Source organism: Salmo trutta, unplaced genomic scaffold, assembly GCF_901001165.1.
Source record: "Salmo trutta unplaced genomic scaffold, fSalTru1.1, whole genome shotgun sequence".
Classification (NCBI taxonomy): Eukaryota; Metazoa; Chordata; class Actinopteri; order Salmoniformes; family Salmonidae; genus Salmo; species Salmo trutta.
The window spans coordinates 1,693,032-1,715,157 of record NW_021823216.1 but is presented as its reverse complement, the minus strand read 5'-3'; the positions used below and the strand labels follow the sequence as shown (position 1 = coordinate 1,715,157).

Here is a 22,126-nt window from a genome sequence, read left to right as displayed (position 1 = left end):
AGATTCGAAATTGAGCTCAGATGCATTCTGTTTCCATTGATCATCCTTGAGATGTTTCTACAACTTGAGTGGAGTCCACCTGTGGTAAATTCTATTGATTGGACATGATTTGGAAAAGTACACACCTGTCTATATATATGGTCCCACAGTTGACAGTGCATGTCAGAACAAAAACCAAGCTAAGAGCTCTGAGACAGGATTGTGTTGAGGCACAGATCTGTGGAAGGATACCAAAATATTTCTGCAGCATTGAAGGTCCCCAAGTACACAGCGGACTCCATCGCCCGACCAAACTGAGCAATCGGGAGAAGGGCCTTGGTCAGAGAGGTGACCAAGAACCAGATGGTCACTCTGACAGAGCTCTAGAGTTCCTCTGTGGTGATGGGACCTTCCAGAAGGACAACCATTTCTGCAGCACTCCACCAATTAGGCCTTTATGGTACAGTGGCCAGATGGAAGCCACTCCTCAGTAAAAGGCACATGACAGCCCGCTTGGAGTTTGCCAAAAGGCACCTAAAGACTCTCAGACCATGAGAAACAAGATTCTCTGGTCTGATGAAACCAAGATTGCCAAGCGTCACATCTGGAAGAAACCTTGCACCATCCCTGCGGTGAAGCATGGTGGTGGCAGCATCCTGCTGTGGGGATGTTTTTCAGCGGCAGGGACTGGGAGGCTAGTCAGGATCAAGGGAAAGATGAATGGAGCAAAGTACAGAGAGATCCTTGATGAAAACCTCCTCTAGAGCGCTCAGGACCTTAGACTGGGGCCAAGGTTCACCTTCCAACAGGACAATGACCCTAAGCCCACAGCCAAGACAACGCAGGAGTGGCTTCGGGACAAGTTTCTGATTGTCCTTGAGAGGCCCAAAAGTACTGAGTAAAGGGTCTAAATCCTCCATCACACCCTTTAGGTTACAGTAGGCCACTGAGAAGTGTTCTCCGTCACACCCTTTAGGTTACAGTAGGCCACTAAGAAGTGTTCTCCGTCACACCCTTTAGGATACAGTAGGCCACTGAGAAGTGTCCTCCATCACACCCTTTAGGATACAGTAGGCCACTGAGAAGTGTCCTCCATCACACCCTTTAGGATACAGTAGGCCACTGAGAAGTGTTCTCCATCACACCCTTTAGGATACAGTAGGCCACTGAGAAGTGTCCTCCATCACACCCTTTAGGTTACAGTAGGCCACTGAGAAGTGTCGTCCATCATACCCTTTAGGTTACAGTAGGCCACTGAGAAGTGTTCTCCGTCACACCCTTTAGGATACAGTAGGCCACTGAGAAGTGTTCTCCGTCACACCCTTTAGGATACAGTAGGCCACTGAGAAGTGTTCTCCATCACACCCTTTATGATACAGTAGGCCACTGAGAAGTGTCCTCCATCACACCCTTTAGGATACAGTAGGCCACTGAGAAGTGTCCTCCATCACACCCTTTAGGTTACAGTAGGCCACTGAGAAGTGTTCTCCGTCACACCCTTTAGGATACAGTAGGCCACTGAGAAGTGTCCTCCATCACACCCTTTAGGATACAGTAGGCCACTGAGAAGTGTCCTCCATCACACCCTTTAGGATACAGTAGGCCACTGAGAAGTGTTCTCCGTCACACCCTTTAGGTTACAGTAGGCCACTGAGAAGTGTTCTCCGTCACACCCTTTAGGATACAGTAGGCCACTGAGAAGTGTCCTCCATCACACCCTTTAGGATACAGTAGGCCACTGAGAAGTGTCCTCCATCACACCCTTTAGGATACAGTAGGCCACTGAGAAGTGTTCTCCATCACACCCTTTAGGATACAGTAGGCCACTGAGAAGTGTCCTCCATCACACCCTTTAGGTTACAGTAGGCCACTGAGAAGTGTCGTCCATCATACCCTTTAGGTTACAGTAGGCCACTGAGAAGTGTTCTCCGTCACACCCTTTAGGATACAGTAGGCCACTGAGAAGTGTTCTCCGTCACACCCTTTAGGATACAGTAGGCCACTGAGAAGTGTTCTCCATCATACCCTTTAGGATACAGTAGGCCACTGAGAAGTGTTCTCCGTCACACCCTTTAGGATACAGTAGGCCACTGAGAAGTGTTCTCCGTCACACCCTTTAGGATACAGTAGGCCACTGAGAAGTGTTCTCCATCACACCCTTTAGGATACAGTAGGCCACTGAGAAGTGTCCTCCATCACACCCTTTAGGATACAGTAGGCCACTGAGAAGTGTTCTCCGTCACACCCTTTAGGATACAGTAGGCCACTGAGAAGTGTCCTCCATCACACCCTTTAGGATACAGTAGGCCACTGAGAAGTGTTCTCCGTCACACCCTTTAGGATACAGTAGGCCACTGAGAAGTGTCCTCCATCACACCCTTTAGGATACAGTAGGCCACTGAGAAGTGTCCTTCATCACACTCTAATTATGTAAAGATTGTTGCTTAGTTAATTCTTTACCAATGGTTAAGCCGGGGTGGAGCGGTCGGCGCAGAGCGGATGGCGCAGAGCGGTCGGTGCAGAGCGGTCGGCGCAGAGCGGTTGGCGCCGGGACGGCGGCGGAAAAGAGCAGTACAGGAGGTTATTTTCTGCCACGTGAACACGTCAGGGTTTAGTCTAATCAGCCACTGGGCCTCAGCTGTAGCAACACCTCCTTAGGCTGCATCTAAAGCTGGCTGCAATATGCACACACACACACACACACAATACGGTCATGCTCCAATTCTGCCTGCCTTGTGTGTGGTGAAAGTTTCAACAGCCACAATGGGACATTTACATAACTGAAGAGCCTTGTTGCCATGCCATGTAGCCTCCCGCTCTGGTTCTCCTGCAGACAGTACATCTCTGAGTGGAGTACCAGACTCCTCTCCTCTCTAAAGCAGACAGTACATCTCTGAGTGGAGTACCAGACTCCTCTCCTCTCTACAGCAGACAGTACATCTCTGAGGGGAGTACCAGGCTCATCTCCTCTCTAAAGCAGACAGTACATCTCTGAGTGGAGTACCAGGGTCCTCTCCTCTCTACAGCAGACAGTACATCTCTGAGGGGAGTACCAGACTCCTCTCCTCTCTATAGCAGACAGTACATCTCTGAGGGGAGTACCAGACTCCTCTCCTCTCTACAGCAGACAGTACTTCTCTGAGTGGAGTACCAGACTCCTCTCCTCTCTACAGCAGACAGTACATCTCTGAGGGGAGTAGCAGGATCCTCTCCTCTCTACAGAAGACAGTACATCTCTGAGTGGAGTACCAGGTTCCTCTCCTCTCTACAGCAGACAGTACATCTCTGAGGGGAGTACCAGGTTCCTCTCCTCTCTACAGCAGACAGTACATCTCTGAGTGGAGTACCAGGTTCCTCTCCTCTCTACAGCAGACAGTACATCTCTGAGTGGAGTACCAGGTTCCTCTCCTCTCTACAGCAGACAGTACATCTCTGAGGGGAGTACCAGGCTCCTCTCCTCTCCTCTCTACAGCAGACAGTACATCTCTGAGGGGAGTACCAGACTCCTCTCCTCTCTACAGCAGACAGTACATCTCTGAGGGGAGTACCAGGCTCCTCTCCTCTCTACAGCAGACAGTACATCTCTGAGGGGAGTACCAGGCTCCTCTCCTCTCTACAGCAGACAGTACATCTCTGAGGGGAGTACCAGACTCCTCTCCTCTCCTCTCTACAGAAGACAGTACATCTCTGAGTGGAGTACCAGACTCCTCTCCTCTCTACAGCAGACAGTACATCTCTGAGTGGAGTACCAGACTCCTCTCCTCTCTACAGCAGACAGTACATCTCTGAGGGGAGTACCAGACTCCTCTCCTCTCTACAGCAGACAGTACATCTCTGAGTGGAGTACCAGACTCCTCTCCTCTCTACAGCAGACAGTACATCTCTGAGGGGAGTACCAGACTCCTCTCCTCTCTACAGCAGACAGTACATCTCTGAGGGGAGTAGCAGGATCCTCTCCTCTCTACAGCAGACAGTAAATCTCTGAGTGGAGTACCAGACTCCTCTCCTCTCTACAGCAGACAGTACATCTCTGAGGGGAGTACCAGGATCCTCTCCTCTCTACAGCAGACAGTAAATCTCTGAGGGGAGTAGCAGGATACTCTCCTCTCCTCTCTACAGCAGACAGTACATCTCTGAGTGGAGTACCAGACTCCTCTCCTCTCTACAGCAGACAGTACATCTCTGAGTGGAGTACCAGGTTCCTCTCCTCTCTACAGCAGACAGTACATCTCTGAGTGGAGTACCAGGCTTCTCTGAGGAGAGTGCCAAGCCTGACACCACTTCAATGTTAAAGCACATCATTGTTGTAGGCCAGTGCAGTGTTCTTTAGCTTCCTGACACTGAGACTAGAATGGCTGAGTCCCAAATTGCACCCTATTTGCTGTATAGAGTACTATTTTTGACCAGAGCCTTATGGGCCCTATGGGGCCTGTTCTAAAGTAGTGCACTGTGTAGGGAATAGGGTGCTGTCAAGTCCTGACCATAGAAAGCTTTTATATTTCTATGGTAGAGTATGTCAGGGCGTGACAGAGGGTTTTGTCTAGTTTATTTATGTCTATGTTGGTTCTAGTTTATTTTTTCTATGTTGGGGTTTTTGTCTAGTTTATGTATTTCTATGTGGGGTTCTAGTTGTTGTATTTCTATGTTGTTGTTTTTTGGGATGATCTCCAATTAGAGGCAGCTGGTCATCGTTGTCTCTAATTGGGGATCATATTTAAGTTGTTGTTTCTCCCACTAGGAGTTGTGGGAGATTATTTTGAGTAAGTGTATGTTGCACCTCTTCGTCACGGTTTGTTGTTTTGTTCATTAGTTTATTTGTATGTCTTGCATAGTTTCACAGTTAATAAAATGTGGAACGATACACACGCTGCGCCTTGGTCCCATTCTTCAGACAGCCGTGATAGGTGCCATTTGCGACTCAGACCCAGAATGTGATAAGGAACCTGGAGCTCAGCTTTCTGGCTTCTGGTTTTGGAGAAGCAATGTGAAATGTCTGTTCTCTTTCCTACCCAGAGGAATATCTTCAGGACTGGTCTTTCAGTATTGTATGTCATAACAGTAGATGATGCAGGACGATAGCCCTGCCTAGAGCATCACACTGGAGCACCCTGATACACTGCTCTACAGAGGATAGCCCTGCCTAGAGCATCACACTGGAGCACCCTGACACACTGCTCTACAGAGGATAGCCCTGCCTAGAGCATCACACTGGAGCACCCTGACACACTGCTCTACAGAGGTGAAATGTCTGTTCTCTCATTCACCTGTAGGGATGATGCATGAGCTATGGGGTGTTTTACCAATCCCATCTTGAAAACATGAACCTGAGTTAGTGCATGCATCACCTGTAGGGATGAAGCATGAGCTATGGGGTGTTTTACCAATCCCATCTTGAAAACATGAACCTGAGTTAGTGCATGCATCTCCAGTGTGATGCTCTAGGCAGGGCTATTCTCTGTAGAGCAGTGTGTCAGGGTGCTCCAGTGTGATGCTCTAGGCAGGGCTATTCTCTGTAGAGCAGTGTGTCAGGGTGCTCCAGTGTGATGCTCTAGGCAGGGCTATCCTCTGTAGAGCAGTGTGTCAGGGTGCTCCAGTATGATGCTCTAGGCAGGGCTATCCTCTGTAGAGCAGTGTGTCAGGGTGCTCCAGTATGATGCTCTAGGCAGGGCTATCCTCTGTAGAGCAGTGTGTCAGGGTGCTCCAGTGTGATGCTCTAGGCAGGGCTATCCTCTGTAGAGCAGTGTGTCAGGGTGCTCCAGTGTGATGCTCTAGGCAGGGCTATCTTCTGTAGAGCAGTGTGTCAGGGTGCTCCAGTATGATGCTCTAGGCAGGGCTATCCTCTGTAGAGCAGTGTGTCAGGGTCCTCCAGTGTGATGCTCTAGGCAGGGCTATCCTCTGTAGAGCAGTGTGTCAGGGTGCTCCAGTGTGATGCTCTAGGCAGGGCTATCCTCTGTAGAGCAGGGTGTCAGGGTGATAACATGACAACCATCTGATACAGTAAACCAGACAGGCTCCATACCATCACAACGACCAACAAACTAAAATAAACAGCCTCTCTTGTCACTAACACTGACGTTGCTGATACCTGTTTACGATATGTGGTTCTCAGCTAGCTACCCTTAAGATGAACGCACGCTGAGTCACTCTGGATAAAGTGTAAATGTAAGGCTTTAATTCATTCCATTTGTTTTTCATTGATACAAACAGAACCAGCTTGTTTACTTGTTCTGTACGACTCACAACTGAACATGGGAAAAAAAGAAGTAATAATTATTACTTTTTATTAGCCCCCTCAAAGCCAACCTGGTGTCCCTGGAGGAGTTCATAGGACCAACAGAAGGACAGGTTGTTGAGACATGTAGTCGTCTCTAGATGTCAACCGATGTCAGTAGTTGACGTTGCCTGAAGTAAAGAAACATGTTGTTTTATGTAAAGTATTGTTGATACTGTTATGACCCTGTAATTTCACCTACTGCACTATAATGTTTTCCTGACTGGTGAACTAACATGCTGCTTATTATACTAATCTATTTCTGGTTCGTTGTCATGTGTCTGTCTGTCTGGTTGGTTGTCATGTGTCTGTCTGTCTGGTTGGTTGTCATGTGTCTGTCTGTCTGGTTGGTTGTCATGTGTCTGTCTCTCTGGTTGGTTGTCATGTGTCTGTCTGTCTGGTTGGTTGTCATGTGTCTGTCTGTCTGGTTGGTTGTCATGTGACTGTCTGTCTGGTTGGTTGTCATGTGACTGTCTGTTTGGTTGGTTGTCATGTGACTGTCTGTCTGGTTGGTTGTCATGTGACTGTCTGTCTGTCTGGTTGTCATGTGACTGTCTGTCTGGTTGGTTGTCATGTGACTGTCTGTCTGTCTGGTTGTCATGTGACTGTCTGTCTGTCTGGTTGTCATGTGACTGTCTGTCTGGTTGGTTGTCATGTGACTGTCTGTCTGGTTGTCATGTGACTGTCTGTCTGGTTGTCATGTGACTGTCTGTCTGGTTGTCATGTGACTGTCTGTCTGTCTGGTTGTCATGTGACTGTCTGTCTGGTTGTCATGTGACTGTCTGTCTGGTTGTCATGTGACTGTCTGTCTGGTTGTCATGTGACTGTCTGTCTGGTTGTCATGTGACTGTCTGTCTAGTGGTTGTCATGTGTCTGTCTGTCTGGTTGGTTGTCATGTGACTGTCTGTCTGTTTGGTTGTCATGTGACTGTCTGTCTGGTTGGTTGTCATGTGACTGTCTGTCTGTTTGGTTGTCATGTGACTGTCTGTCTAGTGGTTGTCATGTGACTGTCTGTCTGGTTGTCATGTGACTATCTGTCTAGTGGTTGTCATGTGACTGTCTGTCTGGTGGTTGTCATGTGACTGTCTGTTTGGTTGTCATGTGACTGTCTGTCTGGTTGTCATGTGACTGTCTGTCTGGTTGTCATGTGACTGTCTGTCTGGTTGTCATGTGTCTGTCTGTCTGGTTGTCATGTGACTGTCTGTCTAGTGGATGTCATGTGACTGTCTGTCTGGTTGTCATGTGACTGTCTGTCTGGTTGTCACGTGACTGTCTGAAACTGATGTGTTAATACTGTTGTCTTGGTTCAGGTCTCTCTTGAAAACTAGATGTTTATCTCAATGCCCGAACTGGTTAACACTCGGAGCGCCGGAATTCCATGTCTTCTAGAATGGCCATGACTGTAATTCTGACCGTTGTTATTTCATCCAGATGCGTATGGACCGTAAGTACTAAAATAAGACAATAATGTATTTGCTGACTGTAAGAGAAAATTTGAATCGAAATTCATATTATTTTGTGTTGTTGTTTTAAAGGTTTCGAAATACAGAGATGAAACCTGGAACAAAGCAGTTTCATGTCAATTTCCATAGCGTCAATCATACCGTCACCATAGACAAAAATATATGTCATTAAAATGCTGTAAATTAGCTCATATATGAAGCAATCATAGCAATACAAGGTCCCCAAGAACACATAGGTCCCCAAGAACACAATTTCCAAACGCCTGAAGGAACCACATTCATCTGTACAAACAATAGTATGCAAGTATAAACACCATGGGACCATGTAGCCATCATACCTCTCAGGAAGGAGACGTGTTCTGTCTCCTAGAGATGAACGTACTTTGGTGCGAAAAGTGCAAATCAATCACAGAACAACAGCAAAGGACCTTGTGAAGATGCTGGAGGAAACAGGTACAAACGTATCTATATCCACAGTAAAACGAGTCCTATATCGACATAACCTGAAAGGCCGCTCAGCAAGGAAGAAGCCACTGCTCCAAAACCGCCATAAAAAAGCCAGACTACGGTTTGTAACTGCACATGGGGACGAAGATCGTACTTTTTGGAGAAATGTCCTCTGGTCTGATGAAACAAAAATAGAACTGTTTGGCCATAATGACCATCATTATGTTTGGAGGAAAAAGGGGGAGGCTTGCAAGCCAAAGAACACAATCTCAACTGTGAAGCATGGGGGTGGCAGCGTCATGTTGTGGGGGTGCTTTACGGCAGGAGGGACTGGTGCACTTCACAAAATAGATGGCATCATGAGGATGGAAAATGATGTGGGTATATTGAAGCAACATCTCAAGACATCAGTCAGGAAGTTAAAGCTTGGTCGCAAATGGGTCTTCCAAATGGACAATGACCCTAAGCATACTTCCAAAGTTGTGGCAAAATGGCTTAAGGACAACAAAGTCGAGGTATTGGAGTGGCCATCACAAAGCCCTGACATCAATCCTATAGAAAATATGTGGGCAGAACTGAAAAAGTGTGTGCGAGCAAGGAGGCGTACAAACCTGACTCAGTTACACCAGCTCTGTCAGGAGGAATGGGCCAAAATTCACCCAACTTATTGTGGGAAGGTTGTGGAAGGCTACCCGAAACGTTTGACCCAAGTTAAACAATTTAAAGGCAATGCTACCAAATACTAATTGAGTGTAGGTAAACTTCTGACCCACTGGGAATGTGATGAAAGAAATAAAAGCTGAAATAAATCATTCTCTCTACTATTATTCTGACATTTCACATTCTTAAAATGAAGTGTTGATCCTAACTGACCTAAAACAGGGAATTTGTACTAGGATTAAATGTCAGGAATTGTGAAAAACTGAGATTAAATGTATTTGGCAAAGGTGTATGTATACTTCCGACTTCAACTGTACATATATAGTATTCAGACACCTTGACTTTTTACACATTATGTTACGTTACAGCCTTATTCTAAAATCGATTAAAACATTTATTTTCCTTGTTAACACAATACCCCATAATAACAAATTGAAAAAAAAAACAATAAGTGTTAAACATATCAAAATATATTTTATACTTGAAATTCTTCAAAGTAACCACCCTTTGCCTTGACGACAGCTTTGCACACTCTTGGCATTCTCTCAACCAGCTTCACCTGGAATGCTTTTCCAACGGTCTTGAAGCAGTTCCCACGTATGCTGAGCACTTGTTGGCTGTTTTTCCTTCACTCTGCGGTCCAACTCATCCCAAACCATCTCAATTGGGTTGAGGTTGGGTAATTGTGGAGGCCAGGTCATCTGATGCAGTACTGAATCACTGTCCTTCTTGGTCAAATAGCCCTTACCCAGCCTGGCGGTGTGTTGGGTCATTGTCCTGTTGAAAAACCAATTAAAGTCCCACTAAGAGCAAACAGGATGGGATGGTGTATCACTGCAGAATGCTGTGGTAGCCATGCTGGTTAAGTGTGCCTTGAATTCTAAATAAATCACAGACAGTGTCACCAGCCATTCACCTACTTTGCGTCTCACAAAGACACGGCGGTCGGATCCAAATATCTCAAATTTGGAATCATCAGACCGGTCTAATGTCCATTGCTCGTGTTTCTTGGGTCAAGCAAGTCTCTTCTTCTTATTGGTGTCCTTCAGTTGTGGTTTCTTTGCAGCAATTCAACCATGAAGGCCTGATTCTTGCAGTCTCCTCTGAACAATTGGTGCAGCGGTCTAATGCACTGCATTTCAGTGCTAAAGGCGTCACTACAGACACCCTGGTTTGAATCCAGGCTTTATCACAACCGGCTGTGACTGGGAGTCCCATAGGGTGTAGGCCGTCATTGTAAATAAGAATTTGTTCTTAACTGACTTGCCTCGTTAAATAAAATAACAGCTGATGTTGACATGTGTCTGTTACTTGAACTCCGTAAAGCATTTATTTGGGCTGCGATTTCTGAGCTAATGAACGTATCCTCTGCAGGGGAGGTAACTCTGGGTCTTCCATTCCTGTGGCGGTCCGCATGAGAGCCAGTTTCATCATAGCGCTTGATGGTTTTTGTGACTGCACTTGAAGAAATGTTTTCTGTATTGACTGACGTTCATGTGTTAAAGTAATGATGACTTTTGGATACTACATGATTCCATATGTGTTATTTCATAGTTTTGATGTCTTCACTATTATTCTACAATGTAGAAAATAGTAAAAATAAAGAAAAACCCTTGAATGAGTAGGTGTCCAAACTGTTGACTGGTAATGTATGATGGCTCATAGACATTTGACTAATTATTGGCTAAACTTTGTGCGTGCACTGCGTCCTGGCTCATGCTGTTTAGTCTCTATAGACCACTCACAGTTGACACAAGTAATCACTAACGTCCTTGTGCATTTCCCACACACAACTTTCTGGCAAGTGCTGTAAGTTTTGTGTGTTTTGTTCTGTTTGCAATGCCTGAACACTTGGCACTGTCTCCGCTTCTTCTGCTGCTACTCTGGTCGCGCATCCTCCGGATACTTCAGACCTGGACCTTGGGCAAGCAGCACAGCTTTCCCAGACATGTGTTGTGCTCGGAGCTCTTTTGCTAGTTGAAGCGGATTCTCCCTCTGTGGCAGTTTCAGCCTGCAGGCCTTGTCGTATGCACTGGAATACAATACAATACAACGTATGCTACAATGAAATGCTTACTGCAAGTTCTATAGGCTACACAAAACAATGCCACAAAGAATCGATGTTAACACAGTAAGAAAAATATATATACCTTCGTTGCATTGTAGTGGGTAACCGTGTCAGGCTTTGGCTTTTGGACTCCCTCAATGGTAACAGTGGGGTGCATTGTGCGGATGAGACAGATCTTCTTTCCTTGCTTACCCTGGTAAAGGGGCAGCATGGCATTCTCACTTCTCAGCACCTGTGTGATGAACAGCTCAGCCTGCTCCTTAGCGGAGGGGGGCAGCACCTGTGTGATGAACAGCTCAGCCTGCTCCTTAGCGGAGGGGGGCAGCACCTGTGTGATGAACAGCTCAGCCTGCTCCTTAGCGGAGGGGGGCAGCACCTGTGTGATGAACAGCTCAGCCTGCTCCTTAGCGGAGGGGGGCAGCACCTGTGTGATGAACAGCTCAGCCTGCTCCTTAGCGGAGGGGGGCAGCACCCATCTTGCCTTGTTTACCAGGCTGATTTCTTTGGAGAGCAGTGCTTTGGCGAGGTCAAGTGAGGTGAAAAAGTTGTCCGTAGTAATGTTTCCTCCCTTCCCCCATTTTCAACACCACACTCTCTCCTAGTCTTTAACCAGCTCTCTCCTAGTCTTTAACCAGGTCTCTCCTAGTCTTTAACCAGGTCTCTCCTAGTCTTTAACCAGGTCTCTCCTAGTCTTTAACCAGGTCTCTCCTAGTCTTTAACCATGTCTCTGTGATTAACCAGGTCTCTCCTAGTCTTTAACCAGGTCTCTCCTAGTCTTTAACCAGGTCTCTCCTAGTCTTTAACCATGTCTCTGTGATTAACCAGGTCTCTCCTAGTCTTTAACCAGGTCTCTCCTAGTCTTTAACCAGGTCTCTCCTAGTCTTTAACCATGTCTCTCCTAGTCTTTAACCAGGTCTCTCCTAGTCTTTAACCAGGTCTCTCCTAGTCTTTAACCAGGGCTCTCCTAGTCTTTAACCAGGTCTCTCCTAGTCTTTAACCATGTCTCTGTGATTAACCAGGTCTCTCCTAGTCTTTAACCATGTCTCTCCTAGTCTTTAACCAGGTCTCTCCTAGTCTTTAACCAGGTCTCTCCTAGTCTTTAACCAGGTCTCTCCTAGTCTTTAACCAGGTATCTCCTAGTCTTTAACCAGGTCTCTCCTAGTCTTTAACCAGCTCTCTCCTAGTCTTTAACCATGTCTCTGCGATTAACCAGGTCTCTCCTAGTCTTTAACCATGTCTCTCCTAGTCTTTAACCAGGTCTCTCCTAGTCTTTAACCATGTCTCTCCTAGTCTTTAACCAGGTCTCTCCTAGTCTTTAACCAGGTCTCTCCTAGTCTTTAACCATGTCTCTCCTAGTCTTTAACCAGGTCTCTCCTAGTCTTTAACCAGGTCTCTCCTAGTCTTTAACCATGTCTCTGCGATTAACCAGGTCTCTCCTAGTCTTTAACCAGGTCTCTCCTAGTCTTTAACCAGGTCTCTTCCTAGTCTTTAACCATGTCTCTGCGATTAACCAGGTCTCTCCAAGTCTTTAACCAGGTCTCTCCTAGTCTTTAACCATGTCTCTGTGATTAACCAGGTCTCTCCTAGTCTTTAACCATGTCTCTGTGATTAACCAGGTCTCTCCTAGTCTTTAACCAGGTCTCTCCTAGTCTTTAACCATGTCTATCCTAGTCTTTAACCAGGTCTCTCCTAGTCTTTAACCATGTCTCTCCTAGTCTTTAACCAGGTCTCTCCTAGTCTTTAACCAGGTCTCTCCTAGTCTTTAACCATGTCTCTCCTAGTCTTTAACCAGGTCTCTCCTAGTCTTTAACCAGGTCTCTCCTAGTCTTTAACCATGTCTCTGCGATTAACCAGGTCTCTCCTAGTCTTTAACCATGTCTCTCCTAGTCTTTAACCAGGTCTCTCCTAGTCTTTAACCAGGTCTCTTCCTAGTCTTTAACCATGTCTCTGTGATTAACCAGGTCTCTCCTAGTCTTTAACCATGTCTCTGTGATTAACCAGGTCTCTCCTAGTCTTTAACCAGGTCTCTCCTAGTCTTTAACCATGTCTATGTGATTAACCATGTCTCTCCTAGTCTTTAACCAGGTCTCTCCTAGTCTTTAACCAGGTCTCTCCTAGTCTTTAACCATGTCTCTGCGATTAACCCTTTAACCAGGTCTCTCCTAGTCTTTAACCAGCTCTCTCCTAGTCTTTAACCAGGTCTCTCCTAGTCTTTAACCAGGTCTCTCCTAGTCTTTAACCAGGTCTCTCCTAGTCTTTAACCAGGTCTCTCCTAGTCTTTAACCAGGTCTCTCCTAGTCTTTAACCAGGTCTCTCCTAGTCTTTAACCAGGTCTCTCCTTGTCTTTAACCAGGTCTCTCCTAGTCTTTAACCAGCTCTCTCCTAGTCTTTAACCAGGTCTCTCCTAGTCTTTAACCAGCTCTCTCCTAGTCTTTAACCAGGTCTCTGTGATTAACCATGTCTCTGTGATTAACCATGTCTCTGTGATTAACCAGGTCTCTCCTAGTCTTTAACCATGTCTCTGTGATTAATCAGGTCTCTCCTAGTCTTTAACCAGGTCTCTATGATTAACCATGTCTCTGTGATTAACCAGGTCTCTCCTAGTCTTTAACCATGTCTCTGTGATTAACCAGGTCTCTCCTAGTCTTTAACCAGGTCTCTCCTAGTCTTTAACCATGTCTCTGTGATTAACCAGGTCTCTCCTGGTCTTTAACCAGGTCTCTCCTAGTCTTTAACCATGTCTCTGTGATTAACCAGGTCTCTCCTAGTCTTTAACCATGTCTCTGAGATTAACCAGTTCTCTCCTAGTCTTTAAACATGTCTCTCCTAGTCTTTAACCATGTCTCTGTGATTAACCAGGTCTCTCCTAGTCTTTAACCAGGTCTCTCCTAGTCTTTAACCAGGTCTCTCCTAGTCTTTAACCATGTCTCTGTGATTAACCAGGTCTCTCCTAGTCTTTAACCAGGTCTCTCCTAGTCTTTAACCAGGTCTCTCCTAGTCTTTAACCATGTCTCTCCTAGTCTTTAACCAGGTCTCTCCTAGTCTTTAACCAGGTCTCTCCTAGTCTTTAACCAGGGCTCTCCTAGTCTTTAACCAGGTCTCTCCTAGTCTTTAACCATGTCTCTGTGATTAACCAGGTCTCTCCTAGTCTTTAACCATGTCTCTCCTAGTCTTTAACCAGGTCTCTCCTAGTCTTTAACCAGGTCTCTCCTAGTCTTTAACCAGGTCTCTCCTAGTCTTTAACCAGGTCTCTCCTAGTCTTTAACCAGGTCTCTTCCTAGTCTTTAACCATGTCTCTGCGATTAACCAGGTCTCTCCTAGTCTTTAACCAGGTCTCTCCTAGTCTTTAACCATGTCTCTGTGATTAACCAGGTCTCTCCTAGTCTTTAACCATGTCTCTGTGATTAACCAGGTCTCTCCTAGTCTTTAACCAGGTCTCTCCTAGTCTTTAACCAGGTCTCTCCTAGTCTTTAACCAGGTCTCTCCTAGTCTTTAACCAGGTCTCTCCTAGTCTTTAACCATGTCTCTCCTAGTCTTTAACCAGGTCTCTCCTAGTCTTTAACCAGGTCTCTCCTAGTCTTTAACCATGTCTCTCCTAGTCTTTAACCAGGTCTCTCCTAGTCTTTAACCAGGTCTCTCCTAGTCTTTAACCATGTCTCTGCGATTAACCAGGTCTCTCCTAGTCTTTAACCAGGTCTCTCCTAGTCTTTAACCAGGTCTCTTCCTAGTCTTTAACCATGTCTCTGTGATTAACCAGGTCTCTCCTAGTCTTTAACCATGTCTCTGTGATTAACCAGGTCTCTCCTAGTCTTTAACCAGGTCTCTCCTAGTCTTTAACCATGTCTATGTGATTAACCATGTCTCTCCTAGTCTTTAACCAGGTCTCTCCTAGTCTTTAACCAGGTCTCTCCTAGTCTTTAACCATGTCTCTGCGATTAACCAGGTCTCTCCTAGTCTTTAACCAGGTCTCTCCTAGTCTTTAACCAGCTCTCTCCTAGTCTTTAACCAGGTCTCTCCTAGTCTTTAACCAGGTCTCTCCTAGTCTTTAACCAGGTCTCTCCTAGTCTTTAACCAGGTCTCTCCTAGTCTTTAACCAGGTCTCTCCTAGTCTTTAACCAGGTCTCTCCTTGTCTTTAACCAGGTCTCTCCTAGTCTTTAACCAGCTCTCTCCTAGTCTTTAACCAGGTCTCTCCTAGTCTTTAACCAGCTCTCTCCTAGTCTTTAACCAGGTCTCTGTGATTAACCATGTCTCTGTGATTAACCATGTCTCTGTGATTAACCAGGTCTCTCCTAGTCTTTAACCATGTCTCTGTGATTAATCAGGTCTCTCCTAGTCTTTAACCAGGTCTCTATGATTAACCATGTCTCTGTGATTAACCAGGTCTCTCCTAGTCTTTAACCATGTCTCTGTGATTAACCAGGTCTCTCCTAGTCTTTAACCAGGTCTCTCCTAGTCTTTAACCATGTCTCTGTGATTAACCAGGTCTCTCCTGGTCTTTAACCAGGTCTCTCCTAGTCTTTAACCATGTCTCTGTGATTAACCAGGTCTCTCCTAGTCTTTAACCATGTCTCTGAGATTAACCAGTTCTCTCCTAGTCTTTAAACATGTCTCTCCTAGTCTTTAACCATGTCTCTGTGATTAACCAGGTCTCTCCTAGTCTTTAACCAGGTCTCTCCTAGTCTTTAACCATGTCTCTCCTAGTCTTTAACCATGTCTCTGTGATTAACCAGGTCTCTCCTAGTCTTTAACCAGGTCTCTCCTAGTCTTTAACCAGGTCTCTCCTAGTCTTTAACCATGTCTCTGTGATTAACCAGGTCTCTCCTAGTCTTTAACCAGGTCTCTCCTAGTCTTTAACCAGGTCTCTCCTAGTCTTTAACCAGGTCTCTCCTAGTCTTTAACCAGGTCTCTCCTAGTCTTTAACCAGGTCTCTCCTAGTCTTTAACCATGTCTCTCCTAGTCTTTAACCAGGTCTCTCCTAGTCTTTAACCATGTCTCTCCTAGTCTTTAACCAGGTCTCTCCTAGTCTTTAACCAGGTCTCTCCTAGTCTTTAACCAGGTCTCTCCTAGTCTTTAACCAGGTCTCTCCTAGTCTTTAACCAGGTCTCTCCTAGTCTTTAACCATGTCTCTGTGATTAACCAGGTCTCTCCTAGTCTTTAACCATGTCTCTGTGATTAACCAGGTCTCTCCTAGTCTTTAACCATGTCTCTGTGATTAACCAGGTCTCTCCTAGTCTTTAACCAGGTCTCTGTGATTAACCAGGTCTCTCCTAGTCTTTAACCATGTCTCTGTGATTAACCAGGTCTCTCCTAGTCTTTAACCAGGTCTCTCCTAGTCTTTAACCAGGTCTCTCCTAGTCTTTAACCATGTCTCTGTGATTAACCAGGTCTCTCCTAGTCTTTAACCAGGTCTCTCCTAGTCTTTAACCAGGTCTCTCCTAGTCTTTAACCATGTCTCTCCTAGTCTTTAACCAGGTCTCTCCTAGTCTTTAACTAGGTCTCTCCTAGTCTTTAACCAGGTCTCTCCTAGTCTTTAACCAGGTCTCTCCTAGTCTTTAACCATGTCTCTGTGATTAACCAGGTCTCTCCTAGTCTTTAACCATGTCTCTGTGATTAACCAGGTCTCTCCTAGTCTTTAACCAGGTCTCTCCTAGTCTTTAACCATGTCTCTGTGATTAACCAGGTCTCTCCTAGTCTTTAACCAGGTCTCTGTGATTAACCAGGTCTCTCCTAGTCTTTAACCATGTCTCTGTGATTAACCAGGTCTCTCCTAGTCTTTAACCATGTCTCTGTGATTAACCAGGTCTCTCCTAGTCTTTAACCATGTCTCTGTGATTAACCAGGTCTCTCCTAGTCTTTAACCAGGTCTCTCCTAGTCTTTAACCAGGTCTCTGTGATTAACCAGGTCTCTCCTAGTCTTTAACCATGTCTCTGTGATTAACCAGGTCTCTCCTAGTCTTTAACCAGGTCTCTCCTAGTCTTTAACCATGTCTCTGTGATTAACCAGGTCTCTCCTAGTCTTTAACCAGGTCTCTGTGATTAACCAGGTCTCTCCTAGTCTTTAACCATGTCTCTGTGATTAACCAGGTCTCTCCTAGTCTTTAACCAGGTCTCTCCTAGTCTTTAACCAGGTCTCTCCTAGTCTTTAACCATGTCTCTGTGATTAACCAGGTCTCTCCTAGTCTTTAACCAGGTCTCTCCTAGTCTTTAACCAGGTCTCTCCTAGTCTTTAACCATGTCTCTCCTAGTCTTTAACCAGGTCTCTCCTAGTCTTTAACCAGGTCTTTCCTAGTCTTTAACCAGGTCTCTCCTAGTCTTTAACCAGGTCTCTCCTAGTCTTTAACCAGGTCTCTCCTAGTCTTTAACCATGTCTCTGTGATTAACCAGGTCTCTCCTAGTCTTTAACCATGTCTCTGTGATTAACCAGGTCTCTCCTAGTCTTTAACCAGGTCTCTCCTAGTCTTTAACCATGTCTCTGTGATTAACCAGGTCTCTCCTAGTCTTTAACCAGGTCTCTCCTAGTCTTTAACCATGTCTCTGTGATTAACCAGGTCTCTCCTAGTCTTTAACCAGGTCTCTGTGATTAACCAGGTCTCTCCTAGTCTTTAACCATGTCTCTGTGATTAACCAGGTCTCTCCTAGTCTTTAACCAGGTCTCTCCTAGTCTTTAACCAGGTCTCTGTGATTAACCAGGTCTCTCCTAGTCTTTAACCATGTCTCTGTGATTAACCAGGTCTCTCATCCTTTCCCAGGTTTGGTACGACGTTCACTGTGTACATGTTCTTCCCATCAGCAGGGTTTGTTGACCACGTAGTGAGTAAAGAGGCAGCGTGCTTTTGTGGGGAACAGTTGCTCATCAACGGTGATGTTGTTACCTGCCTTGTAGCAAGCAATGATGTTCTCCACGAATTTCACCCCACACCTGCGGAAACCAGGGCAATTTAGTCTTCTTGGAGACGTCTGCCTCAGGTCTCTCTCTTGTCAAAACGCAGGAATCTCATGATCTTTCTGTATGAATTCCGGGACATGGTCTCTTTTGAAGAATGCATAGCCCCAGTCAGCCAACCAGAAGCTCTCCATACTCTTTGCGCTTTGAGCATCACAGATTCACAACAGTGCAATGAAGGCCTTTAGTTGGACAACAGACATGTCCCACCAACTGTCACCTTTACTCTGTGCACCACGGTCCTTGATGTGGTTCAGCATCCCATGATCAAATAAACACAGGAAGGCAGTGAGCGCATCTTCAATATTGCGCTTGGCGTGTGGTGTGAGTCCTGCAGCTTCAGTCATGACATTCTGTCCTTGTCGTCTCCCTACATTTTCACCTGGCTGCAGAAGCTTCCAGACTGTGCCGTCCTTTCCCAATTCCTGTCTCTCAGGTAGTGGTGGATTTGGCACTGCAGGATGAATAAAAATATATGTAATTCAAGCTTAGTTAGCCTATTTGTAAAAAAGTGGCTTTTTTGAGTGCATTGCCTAGCTGGTAGACCTACAGGTGTCGGCAGTCTGGGTGATGTTGTGGATGGCACAGGCAAAGATGGCAATGGTTGTGGATTCGACACTGTTGATAATATCCTAATTAGTTTATTATATCTCATAAAATATAGATGTGAATCAGGGCTAAACTTCTGTTCATACACACAACAATTACAATATTGCGTAACATCACAGTCGGCTTCCATACACAATACAACATGAGGACCTGCTAATAGGCTAATGATAGTAGGCTTATGATAATAGGCTAATGATAATAGGCTAATGATAATAGGCTAATGATAATAGGCTAATGCTAATAGGCTAATGCTAATAGGCTAATGATAAAAGGGATAAGATAATAATAGCCTAATAATATAAATAATTAGGTCTACAACAACCATGGTAAGCCGATAATAGCCTAATGCCAGTAATAGGCTAATTATAGATAGTAATAGTGGTGACAGGCCAACAATGATGATAATAAGAATATTCTCTTAATAATAAATACATTTGGCTAATAATAAAATGGAAAAAAGAACAATAATATTCTATTCTGATTGAGTTTTTCTAATTGTATTCTACTGCACCTGTATGTGTTGGAGGCTATTGGTCAACGCTTTTCTTGTAAACTAGTTTGCTGTTTGTCAAACCAACAATATTGAGCAATCTTTTGTCCTAGGTAAAAAAAAGCTGAAGAAGACGCAAGGCCTACCTGGAACATCAGCGGACGTCATGAAGTGGATGTGTCCAAGATGCTGTCTTTTGTGCTGGGGCGTCTCTGTATCACTGTCAGAGTCAGGGACATCGGATGAGTTCTCACACACCCATGAGACCATCACTCCCTGCATCAGACTGAATGCCTCCATCAGCCTTATCCATATCCTGGAGCATGGCTAAAGCCTGCGGGGCGGTCAGCTTTCCTGACAGCTAGACACTAGTTGGTTTTGATCTGTTGTGTTTTATTCTATTGTATAATGCTTCTATTGTATTCTATTGTGTTCCTGTTCTGTTCTATTATAATCTGTTCCAATTCTAACTTCTATTTGCAACTGTATTCTATTGATTCTGTATTCTAGAATCTAAAGGATACTTTCCTTCGTGCTCATTTCAAAGCAAGTAAACAACAACAGTTGCTAAGCAACATCCAATGCCGGAAACACCAGGCGGGAAAAAGAACAAAGGAATAGCAAGCAACACAAACAATAGGTTTGCGGAAGCTTACAGTGGGTAAAACATGCCTGGGATCATTGTTACCATCACGGCCCTTTGAGGTCCAATTTCTCAGAACGTTTTTGTCTTTTATGATATTGATCTCACTGTGCTGCTAGACTGTAAAATACACATATTTAGGAAAAGTCAGGGAAAGGTGGTTTCAAGGTTTTTATTGAAATGAAGTTATTTCAAATTACAACATTGAAAAAGGTCAGATTGACCATCCTGGCAGTTCCAGTGTTAAATAAAGATTAAATAAAAACAACTGTTTTCCCTCAGTGCGGCCTACTGCCCACTCCACTTCACAGCATTGATGCCAACTGCAACGGACACTGTAGTACTCTGCTACACGTTTCTCCTCACTACACTTCCCCGGATATATGCAAGCCCTAACTCCGTTCCTCATCTCCCCTCGCTGCGTACGCACGCCACGCTCCGATGATGGATGAGTTGAGACCGGCCAGTGTTGTCACGGTAATTTGATTGATGGGTTAGTGGCAGTGTGAGGGGTGAGGCACAGGAGGGGGTCTGTATGGAAATAAATGCTGCAGATATGGCTGGTCATTAAAGGTGCTGTTGAGAAGGTGATGTTCCTGTAATAAGGGATAGGAGGACTACAGGCGGCGTTGTGTGTGTGTGTGTGTGTGTGTGTGTGTGTGTGTGTGTGTGTGTGTGTGTGTGTGTGTGTGTGTGTGTGTGTGTGTAGGGAGATATTGGGCAATGTCCTTGGATAATGACAGTGGAAATGAATGGGGAGTAATTAAAGTGGGATGACGAAGATCATGATGACAATGATGATGAAGGACGAGGAGGAGGAGGGGAACCCAAGGTTAACAGGAAGGGAAGGTGAGAAAGTTGTCAAGATAATGAAGATAATTGTCTGAAGGAGAGGAGAGGACACCTGCTGAATACTGTTTTCAATAGCTAATGTTGATTGCATCCCAAATGGCTCCCTATTCCCTATATAAGGCATTACTTTTGAACAGAGCTCTATGGGCCGTAGTGCACTTTATAGGGAAAAGTGAGCATTTGGGACATGGCCATTGTTGCTGTTCTGTAAATAAGGTCAGGCATGATGTCTCCTCTCTTCTTTGATGCAGACAAGTTGCCAAATGGTTCAGACACTGTAAAGAGTTTTGAATGGCAGCTCTCAAACTGGCACCTTGTATGAGGAGCTCTTTAGAAGGTGTTTGTAGTGATGACAGTATTAACTCTTTAGAAGGTGTTTGTAGTGATGACAGTATTAACTCTTTAGAAGGTGTTTGTAGTGATGACAGTATAAACTCTTTAGAAGGTGTTTGTAGTGATGACAGTATAAACTCTTTAGAAGGTGTTTGTAGTGATGACAGTATTAACTCTTTAGAAGGTGTTTGTAGTGATGACAGTATTAACTCTTTAGAAGGTTTTTGTAGTGATGACAGTATTAACTCTTTAGAAGGTGTTTGTAGTGATGACAGTATTAACTCTTAGGTGTTTGTAGTGATGACAGTATTAACTCTTTAGGTGTTTGTAGTGATGACAGTATTAACTCTTTAGAAGGTGTTTGTAGTGATGACAGTATAACTCTTTAGAAGGTGTTTGTAGTGATGACAGTATTAACTCTTTAGAAGGTGTTTGTAGTGATGACAGTATTAACTCTTTAGAAGGTGTTTGTAGTGATGACAGTATTAACTCTTTAGAAGGTGTTTGTAGTGATAACAGTATTACTCTTTAGAAGGTGTTTGTAGTGATGACAGTATTAACTCTTTAGAAGGTGTTTGTAGTGATGACAGTATTAACTCTTTAGAAGGTGTTTGTAGTGATGACAGTATTAACTCTTTAGAAGGTGTTTGTAGTGATGACAGTATTAACTCTTTAGAAGGTGTTTGTAGTGATGACAGTATTAACTCTTTAGAATGTGTTTGTAGTGATGACAGTATTAACTCTTTAGAAGGTGTTTGTAGTGATGACAGTATTAACTCTTTAGAAGTGTTTGTAGTGATGACAGTATTAACTCTTTAGGTGTTTGTAGTGATGACAGTATTAACTCTTTAGAGGTGTTTGTAGTGATGACAGTATTAACTCTTTAGAAGGTGTTTGTAGTGATGACAGTATTAACTCTTTAGAAGGTGTTTGTAGTGATGACAGTATTAACTCTTTAGAAGGTGTTTGTAGTGATGACAGTATTAACTCTTTAGAAGGTGTTTGTAGTGATGACAGTATTAACTCTTTAGAAGGTGTTTGTAGTGATGACAGTATTAACTCTTTAGAAGGTGTTTGTAGTGATGACAGTATTAACTCTTTAGAAGGTGTTTGTAGTGATGACAGTATTAACTCTTTAGGTGTTTGTAGTGATGACAGTATTAACTCTTTAGGTGTTTGTAGTGATGACAGTATTAACTCTTTAGAAGGTGTTTGTAGTGATGACAGTATTAACTCTTTAGAAGGTGTTTGTAGTGATGACAGTATTAACTCTTTAGAAGGTGTTTGTAGTGATGACAGTATTAACTCTTTAGAAGGTGTTTGTAGTGATGACAGTATTAACTCTTTAGAAGGTGTTTGTAGTGATG

General features: G+C 44.5%; 1 protein-coding gene and 1 long non-coding RNA gene across 3 annotated transcripts in view; one reads left to right on the top strand and one right to left on the bottom strand.

Moving 5' to 3' along the window:
* LOC115189734 (thyrotropin-releasing hormone-degrading ectoenzyme) overlaps nt 1-22,126 on the bottom strand; it is a 350,721-nt gene that overhangs the window by 307,114 nt on the left and 21,481 nt on the right. The window lies entirely within an intron of this gene.
* On the top strand, nt 21,177-21,974 carry LOC115189735 (uncharacterized). Its single transcript, XR_003876984.1, has 3 exons — nt 21,177-21,223; nt 21,614-21,898; nt 21,965-21,974. It is a non-coding gene; the product is annotated as an uncharacterized LOC115189735 (long non-coding RNA).